We start from the raw sequence: 10043 nt of genomic DNA on the forward strand, positions 1-10043 counted from the left end.
TTTTCCAAGACTGCAAAAATAAAAACTTCACTTTAAAGCATATGACGGGTGTAGAAACAAGGTCAAGCTCTATTTTCAAAACCTTACAAATAATTTATGAATAAATGAGGACAAATGAACCAACTAAAAAGATTTTTACTGAGGGTTTTGTGGAACTCTTCTTAATAATATCATCTCTAAAGTCAGATTTGCTTGGTTCAAACTCTACCTCCCCCACTTTATAAGAGTGCAATTTCTGGTAAATATTGTCTTGGGGATGCTGTAATTCCTTTTGGGGATGGACTTTCTCCTTAGTTCTCAGTAGGCCTTGTGTGAGAATGCATAAGTTTTCAGGAAATCATTGTGTATCTTGATTTTTCTTCTTCTTTATCACATTAAAGAGCATGAGAGAAGAGGCCGGCAAGGGAAATTGTCAACACCTGGCTGATAATTATTCTTCAAGAGTTTTGTTGTGGAAATAGAAATTCTGTTAAAATATCTTTACTTTGGTATTCATAGAAGCTACATCATGTCCAAAATTTAAAATCAAGCCCAAAGCATTATCATTTTCTTGACATAACAAATAACACATTGTGTAACAAAGAACCACAAAATTAGGTTTATGGATCTAAGTCTAAAACCATTTTACAGTTATGAAAAAGAAGACACATTTTGTAAAAAATTTTTATTTTTCTCATTCTCAGAATGTTAAACATCCTCTTCTTTTGTTGTTAATTTGATAAATACTGTTCTTCAAGACTAAAGGACTGACAGGTTAAATAGTAAATCCTCTGAAACTTCCCAGCTAAGCTCCAAAGCATGTCACTTGAAACACTGAACTTTATCAGTCACTTCACTGGTAAAGTTTTAAGCAACTAACATATTAGCGAGAGTAGTTTTAAAAAATTTGATCCTAAAAATTAGTATAAGTTGTCTTCAAAAAATTTATTTTTTAAAGCTTTGAATTGTAGAGTAATATCAGAAATATATAACTTAAGAAAAATGAAAATATAAGCATGTACTTGTCAGTCTGTGTAACTGGAAGAATAAAATATCATTGCAAAACTATTTCTATTAAAAAATAAATTAAAATGATGAGGGCAGGAGAACAAAGTGAATGTAAAAATCACCAATATTGGGGAATCTTTTCAAATGCTTTTAGAGGCGTTTGGTTTTTATTTTGTTTATTTTTATTATTTTCTCATATATTTAAAAAAAAAAAAAAAACACTGACACATGAGAGTTATTTTGACCCAAACAGTAGAAACAGTGAAGATTTGGTGCATATTTTTCTGAAATTACTTTTCTTCAATTTATTATTGGTTTTTGAGCACTTATATTTATAGTTCTCTGAAAAGACCTTTCAGAAAGAACAATAAACTTTAAGATGTATAAAAAGGCAGTGTATCACTCGAGTCCAGGAGTTTGAGATCAGCCTGGGCAAGATGGTGAAATCCCATCTCTACAAAAAATACAAAAATTAGCCGGAGCTGGTGGTGAATGCCTGTAGTCCCAGTTACTTGGGAGGCTGAGGTGGAAGAATGGCTTCAGCCCAAGAAGCAGAGGTTCCTGTGAGCCATGATCTCACCACTGAAATCCAACCTGGGTGACACAGCAGACCCTGTCTCAATACATACTTACATACATATACAATATATATATTAAAAATTCTACCTACAAATAATATGGAATCTATTTGGGAATCATCTAATAAATGTAACACAAGACAAATCAACCTAAAATTATGCTAGTATTTTTTTCTTAGACTTTATTTCACTGACTTTCTCCTCTTTTGGCTCATTTACCAATACGTTCAGTTTTGTTTTGTGTAAACTCGTGACCTTTTATAATTCAATAATATTTAAAGTTGTTCAGTGAATGCATTACTATTAGATTTGTTGATAATACAATAAATCAATACAATAAATCAATAAATCAGTTAACAGTATTTTGGAAAGCTTGTCATTGGGGAAATATAAAAAGTGTGAGACAGTGCTATGGTTTGACTGGTTAAGTGGAAGGATTTTGCTTAGTGGATACCAAACATTTATTCAAAAGAATTAATGCCATTTGTCATATTTTTCCTTTATCTATGTGACCGCAGAATTCCTTGCGTATGTAGTAGTGTCACTATTCTGCCACATTTACTTTTCTCTCTAGTATTAGAGTTAATTGCATTCCTGTTTTAATAGGAATGGTTAGACTCTAAGCTTCTTGAAAAGCAGAGTGCATTTCTGGTTTATCTTTGCACTTTTCTCTAGGTGCTTAATATATAATTGGCATTCAATTAATACTTGTTGGATAAAAAAATAGAACTGTCAATGACTGAACATGTGGCCTACTCATAGTTCCTTGATGTCTATACATCATTCAGGCTATTGTTCACATCCTTCCTGAAACTCTCTCTTTTTCACTTTATGGAAAGTACACCATCTCATTCACTTACCTTACCAGTTCCCTCTTCTTGTCTTAAATGTGGATAATCCCTAAAGTTTTCTCTTTGTCCTTCTTCTCCTCTGTTCTTTCTCTTCCCTTGCTTTCCTTTAGTTATCATGTCAACAATCATGTGGTCTATCGTGTGTATCTTGCCTTTATTTTGGTAACTTTAGCTATATATTTAATGGTCTTTTGGCCAAATCTTCTTAGCTCACGATAACTGCAATATCATTAAAACAAAATTAATCATAATTTATTAATTTGAATAATGTACATGAAATTTGACTGTGCAATTGTCTTTTTGTGAAATTGATCTGTGACCACAATAAAGATGCCATAAAATGTAGATACAACTAGGCTTTCTCACATATATTTTTAATGTACTGAAAACAATGACCAAAATGCTTTATTTAAAACAGATGTGGAACACGTTTACTCCATTACTTCTAGGCAATTGGATATAGTATAGCCATAAAATAATGATATTCTAAAAGTCCATTAATTAAATTAAAATTATATTCAAAATATATTATTAAATGAGAAAAAAAGATGAGAATGCCAGTTATCATCTTAGTTTTAATAAACTATGTAAATCCAGTCGTGTACCTTACAAAGACCAGTCAATGACAGACTGCCTTTATGATGGTAGTGCCATAAGATTATAATGAAGCTGAATAATTCTTACCGCTTGGTGATATAGTAACTATGATAGCATCATAACATAAAGCATTGCTCACATGTCTGTGGTGATGTTGGTGTAAACAAACCTATGGTGCTGCCAGTTGTATAAAAGTATAGCACACAGAATTATGTAGAGTACATAATACTTGATAATAAATTACTATGTCACTGGTGTATGTATTTATTATACTATGCTTTTCATTGTTATTTTAGAGTGCATTCCTTCTATTTATTAAAAAAAAAAAAAACCAGTTAACTATAAAACAGCCCCAGGCAGGTTCTTCAAGAGATATTCCAAAAGAAGGCATTGTTATCAGAGAAGACAACAGCTTCGTGGGTGTTATTGCCCCTGAATACCTTCCAATGGGACAAGATGTGGATGTGGAAGACAGCCCTATGCATGATCCTGACTTTGTAAAGACCTAGGTTAATGGTTGTGTTTATGTCAGTTCTTAACAAAAAAGTTTAAAAACTATAAAAAATTATAATAGATAAAAGCTTACGGGGATAAGAATGTAAAGAAAGAAAATATTTTTGTACATCTGTAGAATATGTTTGTGTTTTAAGCTGCGTTCAATCATTTCAGGCTAATTTATTATTGAAGAGAGAAAAATTATTTTTTAGAAAGATAGTGTAGCATAAGTTTTCGGTATTTATAGTATATAGCAGTGTACAGTTATGTCCTTGGCCTTACATTCACTTGTCTGTCACTGACTCACCTAGAGCAACTCGCACTTCTCCAAGATTTGTTCATAGTAATTACTCTATATGGGTATACCATTTTAAATATTTTACACTGTATCTCTACTGCACCTTTTCTCTCTTTAGACATGTTTAAATACATGAATACATACCATTATGTTATAATTGCCCACAGCATTTGATATAGTGACATGTTATACAGATTTATAGTTTAGGAGGAATAGGCTAAAACATATAGCCTAGGCTATACCATATAGGTTTAAGTATCCTTTATGTTGTTCACAGGACAAAATTGTCTAAAGATATATTTCTTAGACTACTTCCCCATTGTTAAGGAGCACATGACTGTAGTTATATCACCTTCCACATTAATCCACATTAACAATGCATACTAGTGTTCTAATTACAGCAACTCATTTTATCTTCATTTTGCTCCATTTATCATTTCCGATTTTTTTAAGCCAATACACATGTGGATGCATGGACTTTGAAGAAAAATATATGCATATGGACACACATATATGTAAACAATAAAATATTTTTTTTAAAATACATTAAGTTCAATAGTGTTTTCTTTCTTCAGAATAAACATAACTTACTAGGATTCTATTTAAAATAAACAAACACCTAACTAGAGAGTGAGAGAGAGTTGAGAGAAACAGCACTTGTGAAGAATACCACGTTTCTGAGGCTTTCACTACCTCTAAGCCAGGATAGAAGGTCAAGGAGACTAGCAAAAAAAAAAAAAAAATCATGCAAAGTCGCTATTGTGACTGTAAGAATGGCAACCAGATTCCTGTTTCCCAGCTGGGTTCTTTCTGAGCTGCTCAGTCTACAGTCTACAGTCCTGTCAGGTGGTTTTATCGTAGTCAAATATGTTGACGAATCGTTGAGAAACTTTTGCATGATCTTTGTAATTTGGGGTTACAAATGAATATATATTATATAATATACAAATTATATATAATATATATGTAGTATATACAATACATTTTATATATGTATTGTAGTATATACAATACATTTTATATATGTGTGTGTGTGTATATATACACACACACACACGCACACACAGATGCAAATCCTATTGGATAAACAGCTATTGGATAAACTGATAAACAGTTATGTATCACTTAACTATGGGGATATATTCTGAGAAATACGGTGTTAGGTGATTTTGTCATTGTGTGACCATTATAGCCTGTACTTACCCAAACTCAGATGGTAGAGCCCACTTATACACCTAGGATGTACGTTATGGATTATTGCCCTTAGATCACAAATCTGTACAGCAGGTTAGTTTACTAAATACCATAGGCAATTGTAACACAATCATAAGAATTTGTGAATTTAAACATATCCAAACATAGAAAAAATATTTTAAACATACTGCATTAAAATCTTATGGGACCACGGTTGTATATGTAGTCCACCACTGACTGAAACGTTGTTATGAGGCACATTACATGACTGTATATATGATTCTGGCAGATGCAATCCTGAAGGCTGACAAGTCTGAAATCCACAGAGCAAATTAGCAGGCTAGAAATTCCACTAGGAGTTGATGTTGTAGTCTTGAGTTTGAAGACAATCTGGAGGCAAATTCTTTTTACTTTGGGATACCTCAGGCTTTGTCCTAAAGGCCTTCTGCTGATTGAAAGATTCATCAGATTATGGAGGGTAAACTGCTTTACTCAAAGTCTGCTATTTAAAGGTTAATCTCATTTGAAAAATACCTTCACATTAACACCAGACTTATGTTTGACTAAACAACTAGGCACCATAATCCAGCCAAGTGAGGATGTGAAATCTTTGAGTGATGTTCACTCTTTCTTTTCTTTGTTATCTTATAATTTAATAACTATGATGTAAAGTTAATTAATCTTAAGTTACATAGAAAGATAAGAGAAAACAAAAATTTTTCTTGTACACACATACACAAACGTGTTCATAGCAAAATTGGAAGAAAAACTGGTGACAATTATAGTCCTCATTTCTGGAGCTGGTCATGTTGTCATAGCTGATATTTGTTAATCATCATCTTCTACTGTCCTTTGTACTCGGCATGCACCTCCATTGGTTGTGGATTTTTCCTTGGTAAGATGACCCAAACTCTCATTTGTAAAGTGACATCAATCTGTATATATGTGTGTGTGTATATATATACACACACACACATACAGAGTGATATATATATGATTTTCCTTATTTATATATGTTTTTCTTTTTCCTCAGTTATATTCCATATATATGATCTTTGAAATATCATATATATGTGGTCCCAGCTGCATGGGAGGCTAAGGCAGGAGGATCACTTGAGTTCAGGAGGTTGAAAATACAGTGAGCTGTGTTCATACCATTGCACTCCAGCTTGAGTAACAGAGCGAGATTCTGTCTCAAAAAAAAAAACAAATATTAAAAAATAAAGAGTAAAGTCATCAACAAGATATGGTGTTCCTTAATATGTATGAACTTAGTAACCGATGTCCAAAATACCTGAAGCAAAAATGGACTAAATTAATAAGATAAATATATCAGTCAGCAAATATGTTTAAAATTGAAATATGAGTTGAAATTTATGTTTCAACTCTCTTATCTCAGTAATTGATGGAATCAATAGACATAAAATCAGTAGGTGCTTAGAGGACTTGAACAACATAGTTAACCATCTTAATCAGGTTGACATTTTTAAAACACTATACCCTAAAATAGCAGAGTAGACATTCGTTCAAAGTGCACAGGAGTATTCACCAAAAAGGACAAGATTTTGGTACATAAAACAAGTTTTGATATATTTACTAAGTTAAAATTCATACAAAGGACCTTGTCTTAGCAAAATAACTAAAATGAAATTATATTAGTCATTGAAAATCAAATAATTTCCACAAAAATATCCAAATGTTTGGAGTCTAAATAATATTCCCCTAAATACTTAACAGTGAATGATAAAATTATAATCAAAATTTGAAAATATTTCTACTGAAACAAAATTTACCACACAAAATAATAAATTTTGTGAGATGTAGCTAACCTAGCACTTGGAATGAAATAGACTAAAATCAAAATCTAAGTCTATGTGATGACACCAGAAATATAAGAGAAAAATCCTAAATTCAATAGAAAAAATGCTGAAAATAAGATTATAAATTGTTTTAGTTTATTTCGTGCTCCTACAACAGAATACCTGGAACTGGATAATTTACACAAAGCAAAAATGTATTTTCCCACAGTTCTGAAGGCTGTGAAGTCTAAGATCTGATGAGGGATTTTGTTTGTCTGTTCATTTGTTTTTGCTGTGTTTCACATGGAGGGAGGTCAAGAGATAACCAACCCACTTCCACAGCCCCCTTTTTATAATGGCATAAATCCATTCATGAGGGTGGATTGCTCATGACCTAAACATCATCTAACACTTTTGCATTGGGAATTAAGTTTCCAACACACGATTCTGGGGGTACATATTCAAATCATAGCATTAATAAAATAGAAAATGAGCAAACATTATAGAATGCACAGTAAACCAAAAGCTGTTTATTTGAAATAATCAATACAATAATCAAACATTAGCCAGACTGATCAAGAAAAAAAATCACATTATCAATGGTCAGAGGTAAAGAATATCATTATAGTTCCTGTGACTAAAATCTTCCAACAAAATAAACTTTTGTTCCAGATGTTGGACTATATTCAGCGGTGGATTTTATCACACTGTTTAGCAAGAAATGAAATTAGTCCAACCTGAACTCTTTCAGAAAATGGAAGGTATTGAAGACTTCTTAAATAATGTCATAAAACTGCATTACCCTCATACCATACCAAATAAAAGCACTATAAAAATCAGGAAACAGTAGATATATGTCTTATGAAAATATATACCAACATCCATAAGTCCAGCAAAATAAGACAATAATTTACATCATGACCACCTGGGGTTTGTTGCAGGAATGAATATTCATTTAACATAGAAAAAGAATCGACAAAATTTACCATATTGATTAAAAAAGAGAAAAATACAACACAATCATGTTAAAAAGGAGACAAAAAATGTTAACTGTCATTGTCCATATACAATAACATCTCTTAAAAACTAGGAATAGAATATAATTTCCTCAATTTGATGAAAGGCACCTACAAAAACCTACAGCTTACCTGATATCTAGTGATGAAAGACCAAATGCTTTCCTTCTAAGCATGAACAAAGAAATGATGTCCAATTTCACCATTATTATTTAACATAGTAGTGGATGTTTTAGCCAGTGCAAAAAGGCAAGGAAGAGAAAAAGCAGAAAGATAATAAAAAGAAATAAAACAGTCATATTTACAGATGTCATGATTATCTACATAGGAAATTCAAAGGAATCTGCTAAATATACATCTAGTGCTAAAAAGTGACTTTATCAAGGTCACAGGATGCAGGACCAATGCAAAAAAATCAATCATACTTCTGTATATTAACAAACATGTGGAAATCAAATAAAAACTTGAATGCCATTTACAGTGTCTCCACAGAATATGAAATGATAGGTGAATATCTAACAAAACATGTAAATGTGCATTCTGAAAATCACAAAATGATGTTGAAGAAAATTTTTTAAAAATCTAAAAAAAACGGAGAAACATATCACATTTATGGATTGGAAGACTCAACATAGAAAAATAATAATTACTCATTTCTTTTTCTAGTTTTAATGCAATGTCTATCAAAATGTCAGTTTTTTTGTGGACTATACAAATCTATTCTATAATAATTTGGAAAGCCATACAGCATAAAATAAAATAATTTTTAAAAGCAGAATGGGAGAAGTTGCTTTCCCTGATGTTAACATTTGCTACATATAATAGTTAAGACAGTGTAGTACTGGTGAAGGGATAGACACATAGGTCCATAGAACATAACAGAGATCTTAAAAATAGAACCACAAAAATATGTTCAATTTTTTTTACAATGGTACAAAAACAATTTAGTGGAGGAAAAAATAGCCTTTCCAGTAATCGGTGTTGGGACAGATTGGCATACCTAGGTCAAAAATATGAGCATTGATCTAAACCTCACACCTTATACAAAATTAACTCCTATGGATCAATGACTTAATGTATAATTATAAAATGTTTAAGAAATATAGAAAGCAATATTCATAATCTGGGGCTAGGTGTAGTGTTTAGGCTTAACACTGAAAGCACAATTTATAAAAGTAAAAAAACTTAGTAAGCTGGACTTCAGACAAATTCAAAACTTTTGCTTTGTGAAATAATCTGTTTATAGATTGAAAAGACATGCTTTAGTCTGGGAGCAAATATTTACAAAAACCTATTTGCAACAAAAGACTTGTACCTAGAGTATAAAAAATAAAAACAAATTTGTATTTGTGTGACAAAATTTGTCAAAAGATACAAGCAGAAATTTCATTGAGGATAATATATAGATGAGAAACAAATATGTTAAAAGACTTCAACATCATTAGTCATTAGATAAATGCAAATTAAAACCACAATGAGATATCAATGCGCTTCTATATAGATAACTTTAAAAATAATGACACAGCCAAATGCTAGCAATAATGAAGAAAAAAAACAGATCACTTAAACAATTCTGGTGGGAATGTAAAATGATTCAGCCACTCTGGAAAGTAATATGTGACTTCTTACAATCCAAACACTTCCTTATCATACTATCCAGCAATTGCACTCTTTAACATTTATCCCAGAGATAAGAAAACACAATAATCTGTACATGCATTTTCATGGCGGTATCCTGGAGATAAGAAAACACAATAATCTTTACATGCGTTTTCATTAATAAGAGCAAGAACTATGCACAACTAATGCTTTTCAACTTGTGAATGATTAAACAAAATGTAGTATTCGGCGATGTAAAAAAATGAACACAGCAATTTGAATGCATTTTAAAGGAATTATGCTGAATGAAACATAAAGCCAATATAAAAGTATGGACTGTATGGTTTTACTTATATAAATCTTGAAGTGAGAAAATAATACAGATAAAGAACAGCATAATGGCTGTCAAATGATTGGTTAAACAGTGGTAGAGCGATAGAGGAGTCTGTACTTGTGATGGAACTGCTCTGTATCTTGACTGTAGTGGTGGTCTAAAAAAAACTTTGCAAGTCTTATTAAGGTGTTGAAAAGGGGCCAGGCGCGGGGGCTCAAGCCTGTAATCCCAGCAATTTGGGAGGCCGAGACGGGCGGATCACGAGGTCAGGAGATCAAGACCATCCTGGCTAACA

Source organism: Mandrillus leucophaeus, unplaced genomic scaffold (assembly GCF_000951045.1).
Source record: "Mandrillus leucophaeus isolate KB7577 unplaced genomic scaffold, Mleu.le_1.0 Scaffold904, whole genome shotgun sequence".
NCBI classification, from domain to species: domain Eukaryota; kingdom Metazoa; phylum Chordata; class Mammalia; order Primates; family Cercopithecidae; genus Mandrillus; species Mandrillus leucophaeus.